The sequence below is a fragment of the Empidonax traillii genome, unplaced genomic scaffold, assembly GCF_003031625.1.
Source record: "Empidonax traillii isolate 1590-97213 ecotype Southwest subspecies unplaced genomic scaffold, ASM303162v1 scaffold506:size517526, whole genome shotgun sequence".
Lineage (NCBI taxonomy): Eukaryota > Metazoa > Chordata > Aves > Passeriformes > Tyrannidae > Empidonax > Empidonax traillii.
This window is the reverse complement of record NW_020955699.1, coordinates 343,651-365,610: the sequence shown is the minus strand read 5'-3', so window position 1 is coordinate 365,610 and position 21,960 is coordinate 343,651. Positions and strand designations below refer to the sequence as shown.

General features: G+C 39.6%; 1 protein-coding gene across 4 annotated transcripts in view; it reads right to left on the bottom strand.

The window, feature by feature from the left end:
• Positions 1 to 21,960, bottom strand: part of LOC114063997 (F-box-like/WD repeat-containing protein TBL1XR1) — a 104,773-nt gene that overhangs the window by 24,287 nt on the left and 58,526 nt on the right. For 3 of the 4 annotated variants that reach the window (XM_027896644.1, XM_027896643.1, XM_027896646.1), the window contains one exon: positions 9,604 to 9,671. The exons of the other annotated variant lie outside the window; for it this stretch is intronic. The gene's annotated coding sequence lies outside the window, so the exon portion shown is untranslated. The remainder of the gene's footprint in view (positions 1 to 9,603; positions 9,672 to 21,960) is intronic. 4 annotated transcript variants of the gene reach the window in all.

The following is a 21,960-nucleotide window of genomic DNA, read 5'->3' as shown; positions in this document are numbered from 1 at the left end:
GACGCTTATGGTAGCAAAACTGGAAATGTGGCACTTCTAAAACTGATCAGAAAGTGATAGCTCCTGATTGATGACCAGAATTAGCAAAGTCACCAGGAGAAGCTGCAGTGTAGGTTTGTCCAGTATGGATTCTTCCAGGCTGACCTGCAAAGTCCAACTTCCAGGCTCTGTATGCTAAATATATCTAACCCTGTAAAGGAGAGGGAACCACCACACAAATGCTTGGCAACACTCCGGAAGAGACACCTGTCCATCTGTCCCTCAAAAGGGAAAATTTTCTTATTGGAGGGGCCATCTCGGGAGCACAGGGTAACATCAAGGAAACTGTGGAGCTTCCATTCTCGGGCCATTAAGAGGATGTCCCTTTAAACAGAGTTACAGTCCTTCAGCAATACCGAATATTCAATAAATAAAGACTTTTGCAATCAAACTTTTAGACCCTGTCTCAAGAAGGCTTTGTGAAATTGCTCAGTGGCTTAAAGCACTAAGCACTAAAATAGCAGCCTGCTAATACTCTCTGGATCTAGACATAGAACAGCTGCTGGAATCAAGTGCAAGAAAGGTGGAAAATGGAAGAGGCCTTATCTACAATGTTGTTTAAAATCCCATATACGCCTCTTCGGCACGTACCCAGTTTTAACCATGCAACTGTACAAACTACTAATCTCCTCTGCTTCATCAAAGCCTTTGCAAAAAATTTAATTATGGATGAATGTGGGAGCACACCCATTAATCCTCACTTGGATCAAACTGCGTAAAAACTTCTGAGAAAATAACGGATTGAGAAGAGCCCTTAAGTCAGTTAAAACAAGCCTTTTTAAGAGCTTCTGCTGAGACTGAGGTGGGGAGGGGCAGCACTCAGAACGGTTCTTCTATTTGTGAACATGCACCACCCAAAATAAACTCAAGTACTGTGGTTCAAGAACCTGTAGAAATTTTGATCAAGAACCTGAAGAAATTAAACAGTCAAACAGGGTTAAAGATCTCCACACCGTGCTAAGTTTCTGCTCTCAGATGATTTATTCTCATTTTCACTGCTGGAAAACCCACCGAAATAATGTGGCCTGTAAGGCTGATCAGGAACATTCCATTTTTTTTCCAATACGCTGTTCCTGATGTTCCCACAATAGATCATTCAGGGCTCTAAGGGACCGTGTCAATTGAATTGAATGATGTGGTCTCCTGCTGGTACATAAATGCAAAAGCAAAGCTGAGGGGGTTTATTTTCAAAACAGGAGACATTGATCCTGTGACAGTGTTCCATTACCCCGACTTTATTTCTATTAGAGACAGTGATTACATCTACATCAATTGCTTGAGCTGATGGATATTGGTGCACTAACAGTGGCACAGTTTTTCGCTACGCTGTTGCCCAGGATGCTGATGGCTTGCAAAATAAGATTCATTCTGAGCTCAAACTAATGCTACCTATTTGTCCACGGAAAACTACCGAAATCTGAGCAGACTTTTGTAATTAGTCAGTTTTCAACTGTCTGTGGTTTTGGGTTTTTTTGTGTGTTCTGTAAATCTTCTTGGGAAGCAGTGATTAGTGACCGTGTAGCCTGGAATGGATTCTATTTGTCACAATTAAAATATTTACATTGCTACCTGATGGTACCAAAAGAGCAGATGTATTTCTCAGAGGTATCTGTGGAAAGGTATCTCTGCACAGCAGCCCTTTCTTCACCAGGAATTTTTTCATACAGCTGCATGGACTCCTATTCCCTTTTCCTGCAGTGTCACCCTTGTGCAATTTCCATCCGCTGCACTTGCTATCTCTCCCAAGCTGGTGATCCATCTTCCAGCTTTCATCTCTTGATCTGACATACGATCTCGAGCCCGTGGTCACGCATTTGCCCTGGTTTTCACCTCCTCACCATGCACTGCCTACACATACTCTACACTCCTGAATCCACCCTCCCATCAAGAGAGTGATGACTGTATCTGTACCTCCTTCAGTCATTTCTTTTTCTACATTCTTCTTTCACTACTTTTCCATTACAAAACATGAGTTGCTAACGTTTCTCACAAATAAATTCTGTTGGTTGAAAAAAAAACCCCAATTCATCTTCAACAACAGTGTTTTCTAGTCCAACTAAACCCTGTTTATTTTATTTGTCCTTGTGCCCTGAGTCATGTCCTGAAGTGCCTGCAGGAGAAAGGCCTTTGTCTGACTCAGGTCAGTGTATTTACCACAGTGGGTTACCTCATTCTTGATAAGGAAGTGTTTTTTATGCTGCCATAACAACAATAAACTGAGTTGATTTGGAGTTAGACCTGCACACAGTAACTAGCACAGAACCCTCCAGAATTAGCAGCACCTGGACCAGAAACTGGGACCAGAGCATGTCTGCCAGAGGCAACCAGCATCTTCTCCTGGGACCCCTCTGCACCAGGTCAACATCTATAATTTAGAACAAAATCATGCACCTCCTTGCATACTGCACATCTAGAATTTCTGCATAACCAAAAGCAAAACAAGAAGACTCCAAATCTTGCTCTGTGGTGTCACTGGGCACCTGCGAGGCTGAGCCTGCAGGGACCCAAGCAGCCTTGCCCCGGTGTTCCAAGAGCACCCAGATGTACATCAGTGAATTTTGTTAGAGTCCAAGTTTTGAAAAAGTGGCCAATATTGCCTTATGGTTTTGCAATAGGCTTTTTTTGGGAAACACTAGATTTTTAGGCTTTCTTAAGGTTGATATCATTACTCAGGTAATTGTCCTAAATTTCTGCAGGTCTCTGGGGACTGGTTCGTGTTTCCTAGCAGACAACTAAAGGAAAACTAAAAACTAAACACACTCACATTGTTCTGGGCACAGACAGCTCCATGAACGTGACCTTTTCCAACAAAGGATTCACTCATTTGCCCTGCCCTTTATGTATGAGCCTGAACACTCTCACCACAGCTTTTACAGCACCTACAAAGCTATTTTCAAGTGCAGGTGTTATTTTCACCATAGAATTTGACAGAACTACTCTATAAATAATATTGACCACATAAATGGAGTAAGAGAAGCATTTCCTGCAGTGGAAGACCCAGAGAAAGATGCTCTGTGTGTGTGTGAGCATCTTCTACGAGTCCTACAGTATTTTAGAAAAGATCAGGGATCATCAGGCACAGCACATAACTTCTGCAGTGTTGAGGATATAAACATATGAAAAAAAAAAAAAAGAGAACAGGTGAAGAGGCTTTGATCTATTCTAAACGCAAATAAACTCAGTTTATTTCTCCATTGTTAAGCCTGATCTTTTATGCCTTTCCCATGAGAAAAGAAGTGTTGGAATTATGTACTCTGGCAGCATCTAGTTTGGGAATAACAAATAATTTTTCTGAAATTCCTTTGTGAGTGTATGAAAGCTGCCAATTCTTTTCCTGAGGCAGATGTCTTGTTGAATAGTAAGAGTTCTGAGCCCTGTGTTTCTGAAAGATGAAGGATGAAATGCAAAACCCCTCTGAGAAAATATCACAAAAAAAGTGAAAAAACCCCCAACCTAACAACCTCACAGGACATAGAAAAGATCCTTCAGTTACAATTTATTAAAATTTCAAGTCAGGAAATTATAAACTGTTAATGAGGAAAGGTAAAATTTCCAGCTTTAGTGGCCACTATTTAAGAGCAGCTACGTCAGAACCTGCTACTTACCAAAAAGGAGGCCAGACTTATTTATTTATTTTTAAATTTGGGATGAAGAAAAAGCAAAGAGTGTCCTTTGGACAGGGAAAACAATGAATTGATTATACCAACAATTCAGAGGCTTGCTGTGTTGTTTTTTTGGGGGTTTTTTTGGGTTTTTTTTGTTTTGTTTTGCTTTTGTTTTTTTTTTAAATAAAAAACCTTGAATACTTTTGACTGCTTGGAAAAGGCCAGTACTATTCATGAGCTATGGATTGATGGCAAACAGGTAGATTGGTATTTATGAGCATTAACAGTAGAAATACATGGTGCTTCAGACAAGTTTTTCTCCATTAATCCAGATATTAAACATGTTGAGAATCTAACTAGACTTGGACTGCAGAATTTGGTACTGAAAATATGTGCTAACATTCATCATATTTAGTGTTCAAAGTTTTCTACAGCCATGAAACATATCCTAAAGCCTGGAATAAATTAAATGTAAACTGACAGGTTCTTTCTAGCCCCAAGATGTTACCTCAAAAGATTTAACGACGTGTAACTCATGACTGACTGCAGCATTATGCATGAATGGAGAGTTTTAAAGAAAGCTTAAGGAAGTTTACCCTCAGATTAAAAACTCAACTCTTGTCTTTACCCAAGCATTTTCACATCTAGTCCTGTTCACTAAAGCAGCCTGAAACGAGCCTGTGGGAATCTGCAGGTAAATAACCATTATGAGTTGAGGATCTCAAAAAAGAGAAAAAAGAAAAAATCCCCACTTTTCAGAAAAACCCAAAAGTTACAGATAACTTGCTTCTGCAATTGGTCATATGTGTGTGAAAACAGAACAACATGTGAATCTACTTTAGGTATGTCTACTCCCACACTCCTCCACTATCCCTGCCCTACTAGGTTGCAAATCTGGGGGGGGCGGGGGGACAAAACAAAACAAAAAAACCCCAAACAAACAACAAACAAGCTACCACTTTATCTTACTCCTAAATAAAACCAAATGCAACACCAGTATTAAAAAGTGCAAACCACAGCTCTGGGTCTTTAGAAAAGCCATTTTAGAACTACAGCACTCCAGCTTCTGAGGGCAAGTGACAGAAATCAGTCACCGATGTAAACAAGTGCAAAAGGTCAGTATGAAACCACCTTCACCTAGGCTTTATTTGTTTAATTAAAGATTAATTAGCAGGGAAAAAAATATTAAATCAGAGATTCCTCACCAAAAAAAAAAAAAAAGGAGTACTAATAAAAATTAATTTAACGCTTACAGATTTATTTTAGAAAAAGGACCATTGAAATGGATCAGAAACCAACTGTATTTACTTTGGCACCTCAGATTTAATTTCAGGTCAGCTTTGAAATTAGGTATCTAAATTTTCCAGAAGCACTTAGATCACTTAGAAGTCTTATCAGAATTATTTCTAATGAAGAACAGGATGTGAAGTACTTGCCTTTTCTGGCTTCCTAACACCAAGACACATCTCTTAAAAAAACCCCACGAAATAAATTAAGAAACAAACACTGTCTGACAATCATCCTTTTTGGTATTCAAAGAGGCAAAGCTGCTCTTATCTGTGAAACTTAAATCAAATATTACAGTAGGAGTTTAATACCCACGATGTCAGCCCTGCTGTGGGCACCGGGCATGGCCAGTCATGAGCAGGACCAAGTGCAGTTGCAAACAGCACGCAGTGATTCACTCGTCTTGGGCGGTGACACAACACCATCACTGCACTCATCCTATTTTCTATTTACAACCTAAAGCAACAGAAACGTGAGACCAACGTAAAATTCCCATTTCTCTATCACTGCACTACGTACTAACCCCCAATACAGGTGTGATCTATCATGAAGGAACAGAGAAATAAAGCAAGAGCCGCCCAAGCACCATCTCGGAGCTGTGGCACCGGCCGAGGCAGCCGGGAAGGAGGAGTGTGTGCCTGAGGCAGCACAGAAGTGGGGGATAAGGGGCTCTTGGGGCAGGTCAGGAGGGCAGAGTACTGCTTTACTGTTATGAAATAAAACTCTGGGCATTCCTAGGCCACCATTCCATCATCCTTGGTCTCTCAGGGCTGTCACTGCCTCCCACATGTGGTCCGGGAGGGCAGCGAGGTGATAACCAAAGATCAAGAGAGAGGCAGGGCCATGACAGGAGACAGTGAGGTGACAAACAAAAAATGAGAGAGGCAGTACAGTGACAGAAGACAGCGAGGTGACAAAGAAAGAACAAGAGAGAGGCAGTGCAGTCACTTGCTCAGCCCAGAGCCCCCGGTGAGACTGGACACTCAAACGCACAACACGTTGAGCTGCAGCCACGAGACCCTCGCCACGACACGGCAGCTCCAAGAAAAACACCCTGCCCCAATAACTCTACAACAAGGGCCAGATTGTTTTCCAAGCCTAGGAGTACCTCTCTCCTTAATTTATTCAATTTTCAGTTTCTCCTACAGTAACCACCTTCAATGCAGGCATTCAATCTCTGCATCTCTACATCCTACTCTGTACCACACCCCAAATCTGACTGTGGAAGTTGTCATGAGCAAAAAACTATACTGTCTAGGCAGCAGTGCTATGTATTTTGGCAGAGAATGTCTCCATCTATATCAGCTACACCCAAAGTTCAATGAGAAATAGTTCTGTTTTTTCCCTTCAAGCATATGTATTTGATGAATAACTCACTCATGCCTCCAAAGGTTGTCTAGGCATTAAGCTGGTCCCCCTTCTGCCTTCAACATCTGCTTATTTTTTTCTCTAAATGAAGCTGTATCAAGGGTCTTTTGGCAGAACGTTAAGAATAGCATATATGCTGAGGTGATATGCCTAGAATACATGGAAAAGACATGCAATACTGTCATCCTCGACTAGATTTTCCATACCCTGAAGTATACCTTTGGTGGTTTTTTTTTTACTGGGAACTAATCCAATATCTGAATCATCAAGAGCAGTTTTTTCTTTTACAGTATGCCCTGAAAAATAAAAACAAGCTTCTTTCCTTGCCTGTAGAAAATGGAATATTTTACCTAACTCAAATTATCCTAGACCAAGGACAACTTTGAATGAATGCCAAGTTCTGGTACTTCACCAGTGCTTAAGTCTAGAGGCATATTTATACTGCTGTAAAGGAAAAATTCCCAGAGATTCCGTGAACATGCCTGCCATAACACAGCCCCAGATGGCTCCTACACATTGCAAAGTCACCTGTATCTCTAGAAGCAATTGCATTGTTGATATTTAAGATTAAAGCAGTGTACCAAATGTTCCTCTTGCTAATTTGGCACTTTACAGAGGGTCTGACTAATAAAAGGAGCCTGAACACACCTGTAGAAGAATTATGTAAAAAAATTCAAAAAATATACCAAAATGCAGTTTAAAAGAACAGTATTTTGCTTTTCTGTATATCACATGGGAGATAAAGCTATACCAAAGCAGCCTGTGGTACATAAAGCTTTTTTTTTGTGAAGGAATCATCCTTCCAAACTGTATGTAAAGACTTGTGTGAGTGCTTATACCCACACATTAAAAACTTTAAAATTTAAAGCTGTTGGCTTTGTACAGTAGAAGCAGGAGAGTCTACTGAAGAAACTCCAATCAAATGGGCTGAAAGTCACAAGGGATCCAATTAAGATAAAAAGTTCAAACCCAGGCCATTTCCTTTTCTCTCTGACTGCTTAGGCCAACATTAGACATCTGTTCTCACTAATTTTTTAATTACTCCCCTCTGCAGCAAACTATTCAAATCCTGACGATATATCATCTGTCCAATAAGGACCTCTCTCCATTAGAAGGTGCTATTTTGAATTAAACTGACTCCTCTACTGATTCCGTTGGAAAACACAATCACAGCTTTGTGTAGAGAGAGCAGTTTTGCTTAGTCAAGCTAAAACATCAGCAGAAATGGAAACACACCACGGCTTGTAACTGCAGGCCACTATTACACAGGCAGCTGCACTGAAATGATCTTCAGCTTGTCCCACAAGTGACCTTTACTCTGTCTTTTGCAGAATTAAACAATCACAGTAACTACTTCTGCTGGTTCAGAGTTAAACAAATTAGACAGGACAGCCTTTCAGAAAAAGAAACCCACTGTCTTTGGTTATCTTTACCTTACCTCAAGCACTGGAATAACAGATTCTATGCATGGAAAAATTCTGCTCACCCATTCCAGCAATGGGAGCATTACTTGAAAATAAAGAGATGACAGAGAGGAAGAGGTCCATGACTTCTCCTGATGACATTATACTTTAATAAATACTGCACAAATTGCTCATAACATTTTGAAAAATTCTCAGTATTTCTCAGACTCCAAGGAGCTCCCATCATCTTTCTTTCCTTAAAATATTTATAAAGCTGTGATGTTTTTACTTTGCAGAATTGCCATTTAACATTCTTGAGTGATGCTACTCAAAACTTCCTAATGCCGTTTCTCCCACATAAATCTGAAAGCCCATTTTCTTCCACTCCAAGACTTCAAAATTCTAATGTAAGCCTACATGCATGAACAGTGCATGCTCAAGGCATTATGCACTTACAGGGCTGGAAATCACACAGTGTGAACAGCACCACGCCCAATTATTTTAGATAAACCAATCTAATGCAATGACAGAAGGGGAAATGGCTTCAAGTCTTTACCCCTACTCACTCCCAACTTCCAGCACCCTCTTGTTTCCTTAATCCACCAACATCTAGAGATTTCTCAAGCAAGGCCCACCCCCCTCCCCAGTATCTCCACCACAGAGAGACCTGCTGCTTGTTTCTTAGCTTGACCACAGAATCCCATTGAGAAGTTCTCATGGTACCCCACCTCATCTTTAGAAAGTATCCACAGATACAGATCAATACAGAAGAATATTTCAACATATTCTGGTCCCATTGACTGCAATTGCTTAAGTGATGTGCTGGAGCAGAGCCAGTACAACAATACCCTTGCAAGGCCACAGAGGACATCAGCAATATCCTTTTCTCTACCTTGTGGGGTCTACTTGTGAGATAAGGTTTTTTAAAAACAAATTCCCTCTGTCTTTGAGTGCCCTCTAAGACAGCACACAAAGAGAGCTTGCCAAAAACTTTAAGGGAACGTGAATTAAAACCAAAAAAAAAAAAGGGGGGGGGGGAAGGGGGTAGGCAAGAGAGGGGGGAGAAAAGACATCTGCTACACCCACAAGACATTTGTTAAATTACAGCAGATATTAAAAATTCTACAGATACAAATGTGGTATCAGTTATCTCCTGCTGAAAGAACAAATGCTCAGTTGTGCTCTTGCACAATACTAGAGCATGGTTGATGGTGGACTGGTGCACAATGAATTTTCCCTTTCTAAGAAAATGTAATCTCATCTCACTTGTAACTCCAGCCATGGAGAAGAGATAAGAAAATATGTTTAAAGAAAGCATCCAAAATCAAAAGAAATGATAGAGGGAATGTAGTTACATGCATTTAGAGAAAATGATTGCAAAATTGTGACTGTGCATTACACTTAAGAAGAGACAAGTAATACAACATGGTCTGAATATTTGCCCTCTGAACCACATACTTGTATTTTTTCCTTTAGGGTGACAAGACTTTAGCACTTGAAAAAAAAACATACTATAACCAAAATACAGTAACTTTCCACCCTTTTTAAAAAACTGATACACACCAAAGCAATAGTGACTCCACATTTCCAGGAGACAAAACAGTTTTTATGATGTGTTTCAACAAAAGCTCTATTTGTTAATATTTCCATGCTGTGAATTGATGTGTTATATCATAACAACTCTCAACAAAATTAATATGGATTTACACATGAGACACTAACAGCTCCAAAAGGAGCTGTTAATAAAGACCATTGAATAAAAGAACACTTAATGTACGGATTTAGTGAACTGCAGAAACCAATACCTAAAAAATACTGTAAATGAACGTAATACTAAATTGTACCAAACTATCAGTCCACTTGTATGATAAATAAATAGATAAATCATTGAGTGTCCTTACCAGAACTACTCTCTGAAACCCCACAAAATTGTGATGTGGCAGCAGTACAGCCCTTGGTATTACACCACCTGTAACACAAACCATATTATGATAGTTTCTATCAATATTTATTTTAAAGGATGAAAAAAGGATAAAAGCTATTTTTCTACCAGTCTTTTTACTGAAAGAATTGAAACAACATTCAGTTTCCTACTGATAACAATATACGCTTAGTTAAGAAAATAAACAAACAAAAATTAAAAGACCGTCTTTTGATTATTTACATGGAATTTATTTAAAAAAACAAATTACAGGCACGGTTTCAACTCTATCCTCTTCTCGCTGTTTTGGTTGAAAGCAAAACCCCACCTCAGAACAGAGCATTAGCTTCAAAGGAACTTCTGTTCTTTTTGTCTGCCCACACTGACAAAGGGAAACTTTATGAGAATCCAGATTAAAGTTTACAAATGGGTAAGTACTGATGCAGTAGCTTACTGCAGTGTTGGCCAATGCATACAACTAAAAAGATTCAACAGCAAGATAAAAATTAGGAAACATGAGGCCACGGTCAAACAAACAAAAAAAATTTGTTTTCAATAGTCATAATTTTTGAGCTGAATTTAACACCAATAAAGTAAAAAGAGCACATTGTATAAAATAATCCTTAAAATACACTCATGAAGTTAATTTCTACAGGCAACTTCAAAACTTAAAACACTCACTAGAGGTGCATTATGCACCTTTGATCAGAATAATTACTGATCCTATATTTGTGTAACATAGTGATTCCCACCACCAATTCTCATTACAGATTAAATCATTAGAGAGGGATCTTGTGTAAACTAAGGGATTAACAAGAAAAGGTTTGAAGGCAGAAGCACAGGAACATTGTCTGGGCACCACAAGAAAAGAATTCACGTGTCAAATAAAAATGCTGTTTGAAGCAGGACACACTCAATAGTAAAACAGAAAAAACTCTGCCCCAAATGGAAGAGGATCCGAAAAGCAACTTTCCAAATACTAAACTCCAGCTACAAAGGCTCATGAAATACATTACAAATAACACTGAAACTTCCCAAACACCTCCTTAAAACAAGGATTAAACCCAAGGAAGGCAACGCATGCCTTAAACAGGATGTAGCATTTCAGAGTTTCCATCATCCTAAAAGTAACCACTGACCTCTAAGAAACCCTCAGCTATTTAGTCTGTTGCTAAGCTGAATAACACTTGAAAATGTTTTTTCCTTTTTTGATTGAGGAACCACAGGGTATTTTGGTCTGCAATCATTTTCCATGTTTAAATTCCCAAGAGATTCAAGTAAACTTCTTCTCCCTCCCTCCTGGCAAAACCTCCAACAGCCAAATGGACATTTGTCACCAAAACCATGGGAGGAGCCCTGGGTGAGAGATGGGAGAATGTCACATGCACTGATGGCACTCCACTTTTCCATGTACAGGGGATGGTAGCATTTAATTAATACTTAATTAATATCAACATATTAACAGTTCTAGTTTTCAGAACAAGAAGACAAATACAACGTTGTAGAGGACAGAGAAATAAATGCTACAAAGCATCACTGTGAGATCACCAGTGCAGTTTATACACCACTACATCTCCGAGAAAAACATTCCACTACCACCACCCTGGACTGGAAAAGTGTCCTGGTCCTCTCTGCAATGCTTACTGACAGTAGTTCACAAGATAAGTGAAAATGTCCTGACCCTGTATTAATGTAATTTTAATCCTCTGCTAGGCTATCATGTACTGCTTTGATCATTTCTATGAACCAAACTGTATATACCAACTGCACTGCAAAAATTTAATTTGGGAAAAAAAAAATCAGAAGCAAAGTTTAAAATACTTATAAAATTTTAACTCTAAGTGCAAAAGAGGTCATTAAAAGGGGATGTTGATCCTGCTGGCTGAACAAACAAGACGAAGCAGTAAGTTTCAACACTTCCATGGTTTGAACTTTGTACACTTTATGTTTACATTAAGTATTTTTCATTCATTTGGAAGAAACTTTGTTTCAAGTAAATAACTAAAATTACGCCCGAAAACGATGCCAAACAAGAGAAAAAACCCAGAGGCCTAAAGGAGGGCAGGGTACCACCACACCCTTCAACAGAAGCTGCTTTAAGACGAATTCCTTTCCTCTCCACAATTCCCCACAGACCACGCAAAAAACACAGAACACCAGAAATTCACCATTGCACTAACCTCCCAACAACAGCTGAAAAGCTGCTCGCTGTTAACTCATTTGCCACAGGATGGATTTTTTTTAATCTATGTTAGTGACATGAGCAGAATTTGTACAAAAAAGCCCCTTCACATATAGTGAAGGATGTAGGATTAAAACTTTTAATTTAATTATATTCCTACCAAGCGATGTGATGAAATGAAGCACATTCCAGGGTGCTCACCTCTAATCACAGGGCATAATTTCCCTTACTATATCCTCACTCTTCAGATGTGAATTGCTTCATTTTTACATGCTCACTCTTTTATTTTTTTTCTTCCAAGATGATTATCTACACGCACTTTAGAGAATCTGATGAGAAAAAAAAAAAAAAGAATTGAGCAGGAGGGAAAGGCCTAAGAGATTTACCAGCCCCAGGCAGGCAGAGGACAAGAACAGAAAACACTGCAAAAATGTGGATGATTTTGAGAACCCAACATTTTCTGTGATGCTAACAGGCAAGCTTAACAACTGTATCTGTTACTAAAATGCTCACACTCCATAAGAATTTGTGCATCGTGAGCATGAAATCTTTCCCTCTCCAGCTTAAAATATCTATGCATTTAAAAGCCATATGCAAAAATAGACATTACTTCCCCACTGCAAAATTAATTAGAGAGCAGGAGTTTCATCTCACTACCACCAATACATGTGATGATGCCGCATGTAGACACACTGCACTTGTTTTGGCAAAGGACAGACACACAAATGCTAAAATTTAAAGGGTCCTGTGAAAATGCCACTCTCTCTTTTCTGAAGTAGCTGATTAATATGAGTGAGGGTGGAGGATGGGCACCTGGGAAGGCCACGCTGGATTAACCTGCCACTAGAGCGTGCTCCTCGATCAGCACGGAGCCCTTTCACCCATTTCATGGGTGGGGTTTTTTCCACAACCTTCTTCATTTTGCTGACAGAAAGTAATACAGGGAAAATGTGTCCAGTGCTTCTCTAAATTAAAGGAATATAGCTATCCAAACTAGACTGACTTAATATCTTACGATGTTTGTTTTCAATCCTCCCAAGCTTTGGGCAGCAAAGTTTTATTAGATATTCTTCTCTTCCACTTCTTGTAACTGAAATCCTTATTGCCATTGGATGGGGACTCCTTAAGGCCCCTATTTTTAAATTAAACACCAAAAAAATCCACAAAAAACCCTCAAATTTGGTTTTCAACAAACAAAAAAACAGGTTTTTTTTTTTTTAATGACTGTCTAGAGTTTTTGCTTGTTTTGATTTTAAACCATGTATAGTCAGGGAAAACAATACAAAAAAGTAAATTATGTGGTCATAAACAGTACTAATGGGTATTTTATAAATGGAATATGGCCCATCACAGAGAGAGAAAATACCTACTTTTAGGAAGTGTTGTTTACTGCTGTCTTTCCCACCAGACCACCTGTTAAGAGTATTTGATGTTGTTTCCTTTCTGTATGATGACTATAGATGAGATATTTGATCTGCTTGCTACAACTCATTCCCTCTAATGCCTCTATTTCAAAGACCATCCAACCAACAAATGACACCAGCCTCAAGGCAAGGCCCCAAGTGAATGTGCATCTATTCTTCTCTTCCTTATCCCCTGTCATTTCCATAATTCATCCTCTTAACGATTTAAGTGCAGAGGATATTTTCAGAGTACATCAATGGAGCTCAAAAAGTCTTATAGTTGACTGACTGCCAAGGGCACATCAAGGAAGCAAGAAGTATGTGCAACTATTTTGGAAACAAGATGCTGAAATTCTCAATCTTTCTGTTTTAGAGAGAGATATTCCAATGCTTTGTCCTGATCATAATTCACACTACTTGGCTTAAAGCATTTAAGTTTTGTAAGTATATGCTCAGTGAAAAAAAAAAAAAAACCAAAACCAAAACAAATCAAACACAAGAATCACTTTTACCAAACTGGAAGCCAGACGCATTTCATTTTCTAAAGGTTGTCTCCTCTAGTACTGTTTCATGACTGGTGATGCAAATGCTACAGGCACTACTTCACATACTCATTAAAAATGATCTCTGGAGCTTGCATCTCTTTTTCCTTAAAAAGCAGCCTTCAAAGTGTAAGCCACTCAAAAGCATTGTACAGCTGGGCTGTCATTTTCTCATTCCTGAAACCCCTCTATTTTACCATTTTAGAATTTGGTAGATTAATATATTTTTATTATCCCATCCCCCCACCATTCTATGCAATCTCTAGCAGCTTATTTTATGCCATCAACCAGCATCACTGTCACCATTCCCAGAGCAGAAGGCTGCTGCACAGTTCATGCCTGCCTTTGAATTCATGACCAGAGGTTCACCCCTCTCCACGTGCAGAAAACGAGCAGCCTTCATCTTCCCATTTACCCCCATTAAGTCAGTGCCATCATGCTCTCCCAGGAGAAAAGTGCAAGAGCTAAAACACCACAAGCGACAGCAGCCAAGGACACTCAGAAATCAGGTCTGCCCTTGCTGCTCTTGAACTGCGAGGAGGAAAGAGCCAAACTGCTGGGCAGTGACGGTGTTTTCTTGGAGTCTCAGTTTCTTTTAAACAGATATCAAGTTGCACTTCTGGGATCGAGCACACTCCCAAAACTGGGCTTTAATTTGCTTGGAAATGTATGTAAAAATAGTAGGGCTTGGTCCTAAATTGGACTGAAAGCAGGTTTGTATCATAATTATGTCATATATAATTAAAGTCCATATCACTAAAACAGACGCTCGCCGATGTAGATACAAACGTCACTTGGCAGCCACGGTGGTTCTCAAACCTGCAGCTGGAACACAGCTCAGGACAGGAAAGTGTAATAAAGCTACTGATTGAATAACCTGATTGCTGGAATGTAGGAGATTTTGCTTTATTTTATAGTGTTGTAGTAACACCTTACTAGAGGGAACGACAGGTTCTTGGATTTCAGAGATGCAACTCAATCAGTATATGGAGTTACCACACCAACAGCTCTTGCACTCTCCCAAGAGACTGGAGGTAAATTCTTGTCTCAGGTTTGTAGTGAAAATAAACAAGCAGCATTAATCTAGTCACCATTTATTCATAAATTACAATAAAACCTCCCAAAACTTAGTTTACTAAGCGGTAGCCCAAAAGATTGTGAGTGAGTCTGTCAGGACTAATGGCAAAAAGAAAGTGCCTGACAAATTCTTTAACACAGCTCTTGTAATCTGCCTATCATCTGCTTACAGAGACAAAATCAGCTTGGGAGAGATGGCTTCACAAAGTCAACTGAACAACTCAAACCAGACCTTTTCATGCCCGTGGTCCTGCTCTACGGCAAAGACTTTGACAAGGAAATAAGAGTCTATTTTTCTTCAATTTTAGAAGCCTTGCAGCTGTGCATTGCTTAATAATTTAGTTTGTTAAAGGCAACAACTGTCAAAATCTATACAAACTAATTTGTTGTGCAGCAATTTTACATTATTGGAATCTTGTTATAATCTGACTAACGCACGCCATCGCGTTCTAACCATGCCTATAATTGGGTTCTTGGCTGCACAGGCCTAGAGACAGTAATCCAAAACATCTTCCAATTATGCTGAAAAATATGCATGTTTGCGGAAAGTTACATTACTTAATTTTCAGACTCAATGGGCCTTTAATAATATGAGAGAGAAAATAAAGTATGTTTGCAAAAGGACACTAATTTGTGGTGCTACTCAGAAAGTTATGTGTTCGAGTAGGAAAACATTGTCTCAAGACCTGTAACTACCAGGGCGGCACATACAGAGATACTTATGGAACACACGACAAACTTGAACATAAAAGGTCAAAAATCCATTCAGCTGGAAGATAATATATTCCACGTCTAGACATCCAAAACAAACAAGGATCCCAGCCATTAAAAAAGTTCTGTATTTCAAAACTCATGTAGGTGTGAAAGTAATCCATGAACTTCCAACACATGAACCGTCTACTGCCCTTTGCCCTTAACCCTTCACAGGGCAGCTGAAGTCCCTTGAAATTGGTAGATCAGCAGCAACTGAAGACACAACAACTTGGTACAGGAATCATTGCTTCACATTTCCAGTGTTTGACAGACACTTTCTGTGTTTTGACATACAGGTAATTTTTAAGATGCTCAAAGTGTCCTGACCTGCTATATTAGTACTTTGATAAATACGGTTTCTTATTTTTGATACAAAAGATTAGCAAGTAAATACTGTAAGGACAAGCCAAATTGCTCTTCTTAGCAGAGGAAAAAGCACCGAAGTTGCTACAGAATCACAGAATCACTTAGGTTGGAAATGACCTCTGAGATCAGAGTCCAATCTGTGACCCAACATCGCAATGTCAACATTTGAAATACAAGCAAATTTCTGCAAATTTTCAATGTATTAAGGGATTTTTTTTTTTTTTATTACTAGAGAATCTTGAAATTTGTCTAAAAACCTTGGCAGATTAAGAATGAATCTTGTGATGGGTTCTCCTTATTACAAGAGACGTAACAGGACTGTGTTACACACAGGGTTCTTTGCAATAAGCACATGCACAGATAAAAGATTCCCTGAGTCACAGGGAACTGAAAATAAAAACATGACCTGTCACGTAAAAAGAGACAGAAAAACATGTAGGGACAAAAACTTCGAAACAACCCCCTGATAGTCACTTCCAACATGGCTCAAACTAACCATGAAACAAATTACAGAAATCATACTTCATGTGTTCTGCTGAGTTTAAACATGTGCCTTGTTATCTGCCCTCATACACAACTCTAACCATCAGTGCTGGTGAGTGTGTCAGCAGTGTCAGCTCTTCTTCAGACCACCATGAACTGGACAAACACTATTACCTGCATTTTATCAATGGACAAATGAACCTCAAGCACTTCCTGAAATGGCCTGGGTGCCCAGCGATGCCCAAAACACCAGTGTTTCCAGCTGAATCTCACAGCACCAGTGACACGAGTTGTTTTGGGTTGGTTCTCTGCCCACAGGTGTCCTGTGCAGAACAGAGTACATAAAAGCCAGGGAAAAGAACCCAAAAAAAACCCTAACAAACAAACCAATCCACTTTGAAATTGAAATCCTTGGATATCTGCAAGAAAATGGGAAGCAAGAAGCCTTCCTTCAAGGAGTCAGCCTATCTGGAATTGTTTGTTTCACAACGATGACTCTGTGAGCTACACTGAAACACATGCAGAGACACAGCCTTGTGGAGACCAAACATAAAAGCTCAACACCTTTGGAAGGGCGCTGGCAGTCGTCAATTTGGCTATGAAAGCTCCAAGTCCCACGGTGTGCTTCCTCCATCATCAATAACCGTGCCCTCCAGCACGCAAACAGCCGCACGCAAACCCCCACCCTCCAAAGTGCAGGGTATTGAAAGGCAAAACACTACACCTGCTTGTTTTTAGACATTTGGTGCTAATGTGGGCTTTTCCTCACACTTGCAGCAAATGCTGAGAAGACCTTCATGCAGAAGGTGCAGCATGTGGTCAAAGGGACCACGGTACCTCCACAAGTAACAGAAGCCGGGTTTTAATCCAACACTAGCGACTTCTTTCTAGGACACAGCTTAAACCTCCGAGGACAGCAGCTAAATGAGTAATGTAAACTCTATAGATAGTGGGGAAATATTTTTTGTTCCCTGTTAGTTGAGTGCTTACAGCAAAGTTATACAAGAGGGACAAGATATAAAGGCAACACACACAAATTCTGCAGCCAGCAGTAACAGCCCGGGGTATCACAGCACTGTTCTACAGAGTTTAGTGGAATCCATTTAAAAATGTTTGGATATGTGACAAAACAGATCTAAAAATATCAAGCATATACAAAGTATAACACATCTCTCACACAGTCTTCCTGCTTTATTATCAGTTCAATTAAGAATTCATTAAAAGGACGAGTATCGCACACTTATTAATTTACAGATAATTGCAAATGTAAGAGAAAAGGCAGGAGGCAAGGGAAATAGGTAGAAGAGATACAAACCTGCACAGAAGTTTGCCCCATCAGAGCAAAGAAGAGCATGACGTCTCCTTGGTATAATAACATATATGCTGTATGAGAAGCTATGTGCATGTGAATGCATGTTTTACTCTGATCCCACAGGATAAGGCTTCCTGTGAGATGGCTCTTCTTACTTTATTCCTCTTCAGTTTGTCTATGAACTACACACTTTCAATGGAGGCCTAAAATCTGCCCCTATGTTCTACTTTATACACAGGAATACATGCAGTACTGATGCTGATTTAAGACTCACAGATGAAGGTGAGACATTGGCTTCCCTATTAGGCCTTGCTTCAAGAGGGAGACTTCCCTCAGTAGCTGAAGTGTCATTACTTTGAAATTGTCATCCTCAAAAAGGGCTTTTGAAGAAGGCACCAACTTTCATTTCAAGCTCTTGATTGCAAGGGCACATAAGCCTGAATATTACCGAAGCAAAAGTTTCAGAATTAAACATACAAAGAAGGATACACAGCATAGATGAATAATATATGCCTATAAATAAGCAGAAAAATAGACTTAAAATACCCACATAACTATTAATTAGTTATTAATATTAGATCACTGGTCTATTTCCTTTCAAATTAGCCACCCACCAGCAAAATGTCAATTGCAAAACAAGAGACTATATTTATAGTACAACCTACTTTGAGTTTTGAGCGACATGTCAGCCACTGCTCAATCACAATACCCCTATTGTGTGCCTTCCCAAATTAACACCTAACCTTCATCATCAGCAACTATACCAAAAGCCATGTCACATTTTAACAGCCTTTATTACATCACATAAGGTGGTGCAAACATTTTTCCATCTAGAAGTCTACACAAAGAAAAAGGAAAAGGATAGGACGCTGGACACGGTGATGTTGGGAGAAACAAATGTCCAGGAAATGGTAGTCAGAGATTTTTGGACCTGATTTTATTACTTCCCATCCACGGACTAGCTTTGACTGCTGGCACTACAAGCAGTGCACTGTGAGATGCAATACAATGTACGACTCCATCCTCAGACTGCATTCAAATGGGAAGAGTCACCAACAAAGCAGAAACCATCTCTCTAACAATATACCTTATCAATCAGTGGGGGGAAGTGTCTGCACCTGCATCAGACGCTGCACAAAACCACACTGAGTCCAGACCAAGCCTAGCTGTGAGTACCAGCTCACCAAGAGAAAGACACATTCCACATGTGGCTACCTGCTGACACACTGAGGTCCTGCTAAGGCCTCTCCTGTTTCTTCTCTTCTATCATGGAAAATCAACATGGAACACTCCTTATCCTCAGCTTTTGTCAATGATGCAACTGAGGACTTCTCTGGTTAAACTAGAGCACAGGCTTCAGAAGAAGTGAATAACATTTTTTTAAGATTCTGGTCACTGTTTTCTTCTGTTTGGTGATTTGCCCTGAAAAGAGTTCTCCCTTTCTCTCTCCAGATGCCTGACACTATCTGCAGGAGAATAGAAAAAAAGAGCATCCTTCAGAGGCTCACTGAAGATGGAGAGCTGGCAGGAGAAACCCTGCCAACGCACACTAAATTGCCTCAAGCCTTCTGCTGAGAGAGAAGCAGGACTCAATTGTTTCAGGTACATCTGCCATGGAGAGGAAACAGAAATGGAGACAGAATTACACAGAAACAGTTCTCTAAACAAACTTCAGCCTAAGGAACACCATCTCCTCAACAAGAGGTGACCTGTGCTCATGTTTCAGTGGATAATAATCTATTTTTACAGTTTTATAGCAGATTAATCTGGAATGCTCAGAAATGTTTCAAAGATTAGACTTGAAGAGAAACATGGTAATCACTGCTGCTCAGCTTTCCCCTTGGCATAAAAGCACATCACTTTCCATCAGCTTGCAGGAGCACATTCCTCCTAATAATGCCTTTTACTTCCTTCTACAGCTAGCTCTTTCAATCTTGTAAAAAATAATAATAAAAAAAAAATCATCCTCCTAACCTTAAGATTTACACAAAACCAGGGGCCCTGTGCCAGCTGTTTAATTTCTCATGTATTTATGCATACCAAAGCACTTGCACAAAGAAATCAATTGTAGCTGTAACTAATTTTGCACGTTGCCAACTCACCTTTAAATCCAAGGGGAGTGAAGAGAATCCTGAATTATTAAGAGCATAATTTGCTTTCTGGGAACAGGATTGTCTATGTTTTTCCATTTCCTAAATTTTCCTTTTATCATAAAATTCACTATAACTTTATAAACATTAAAAAACTAAAGGAGTCAAAATTGAGAAAAGGAAATAAGGGCTGCAAGAAGAAAGAAAACACAAAGCTATTTGAGATCCAAAGCCACTTTCATCACATGGGATATTTTTATATCCACTCTACAATTTATTTTTTCTAATAACTGTCACACCTGTAAGCAGAAAAGCTGCAAGGTACTTGAAAAGGAGGCAATAAAGAAAAGATGAATGTGGTTCCATCCATCCCTTGATGGGCTTTTCCTTTATGTATACTGAAAGCATTTAAACCTTAAGAGGATCATTTAAAAATTTTCAGGATTACGGTGGCCTTGACCAGCTAAGTCAGCAAATTTCATTCAAGCAAAGGTTTTATGTCTTACAGCTGAGAATAAAAACTGGAGTCCAGCTCTTGATAATATTTTGCCCCTATAGCTGTACCACCACAATCAACCTCATACCAGTTGCTTTATATAAAACCAGCACCACGTCAAGATCCAGTTCATATTTTCTGATTTTTCTCCTATTCCAAATCAGATTGCTCCACCACTTACCTTAAAACATGCAAACGCTACCAGCAGAAGGAAAATATTAATTTTTTTTTTTTTAGTTACACTTACCCCAAGCAAAGCTGGCTTTAGAGAGGGAGGGGCATTTGATATTATTTTTTACAGTTTATTAATCTTAATAGAAACAGGGATAGGATTCAGAGGTTTGGGTATGCTATGGAGGTGAAGACAAGTGGTTTTCTAGGAAGTCCTGTCTCATACAGATCACCCCAAAAAATCCACACCAAAAACTTCTTCATGGAAAAAACCCCAAACAAATAGTGAACACTTAGCCCCTGCTGCTGACAGATGAACATCCTTTTGTAAGTACTGTGTTTTCAGACTATTATTCCGTATTCCACATGTACCCTGCCACTGCAGGGAGAACCAGACAAACCACAGACTTCATGGGCAGTCTATGGGGACCTCCTGGCGAGAGGATTCCCCCTCAAAGATGCCAGGGAAGCTGCCTTTCCGCTGAATTTAACCTAATTAACTGAAATGATTGTAACTGAATATCCTGTTATATAACCACAGAAACAATAAGTCCTTTGCCATCATATTCTTCACCTGAGCTGCAGTTTAGAAAAAGAGCAACACCCGACGGCCTGTGCACAGCAAGGAAGGCAGACAGAGTTATTCACTTACACAACCTCTGTGGACACACCGAGGGCAAACGTGTGATTGAGGCCATGGAAGGCAGGCAGAGGCAGATCACTGTGATCACTGTCAGGTGATCACAGACTTGAACTTTGGCTCCCAAATCTGCTAGAAATGTTACTCAAAATACACCGAAAATGCTGTTTTCTGCCTCAGATGAAGCCAACAGGTCTGCCTGTCCAGAATAGCAACATTAGGATGAGAAGAAGCTCATTGCAGATATGCCACAGGATGTATTATTGAAAAACAAAAATAGCTCGTTTTGTCACGAAGAAAACTGAGAGCACTTACAAGTAGTTAAAGGACTGTAGGGTTTTCTAGACCTGTTGTACTTTAGATTTACACATACATACTGTAATTTAAGAAGTGTTAGAAAAAGTTAATAGCAGATCCATTTTTGTCCCCTTTTATATTGAGAAGCAAACTATTTAAGCATTAACTACCCTTGACAATGCAATTAAAACCTGACCCAATTTCTAGACACAAATGACCTGCATTTTTCACAGCACAGCCATATGTAACCAAATTTGTCTCTGTTTACCCTGTCCCTCAATTCCATCCGTAACACTGAAACCTGAGGGGAAAAAAACCCCAAGGCTACAAGAAATCAGTGCCTGGGAGGAAAACAAGCAGGTACAGGAGCAGGGGAGGGATTGCCACCCCCACAGCTGTGCTTCTGTGACTTGTAGAGAAGGAAAAGTCAAATAAGTCTAGGGGCAGAATTTATATCACTGCTTTGCACTGCAAAACAGACAGCAAGTGAATTACAAGGCTGCAAAGCCAGGATTATATAAAACC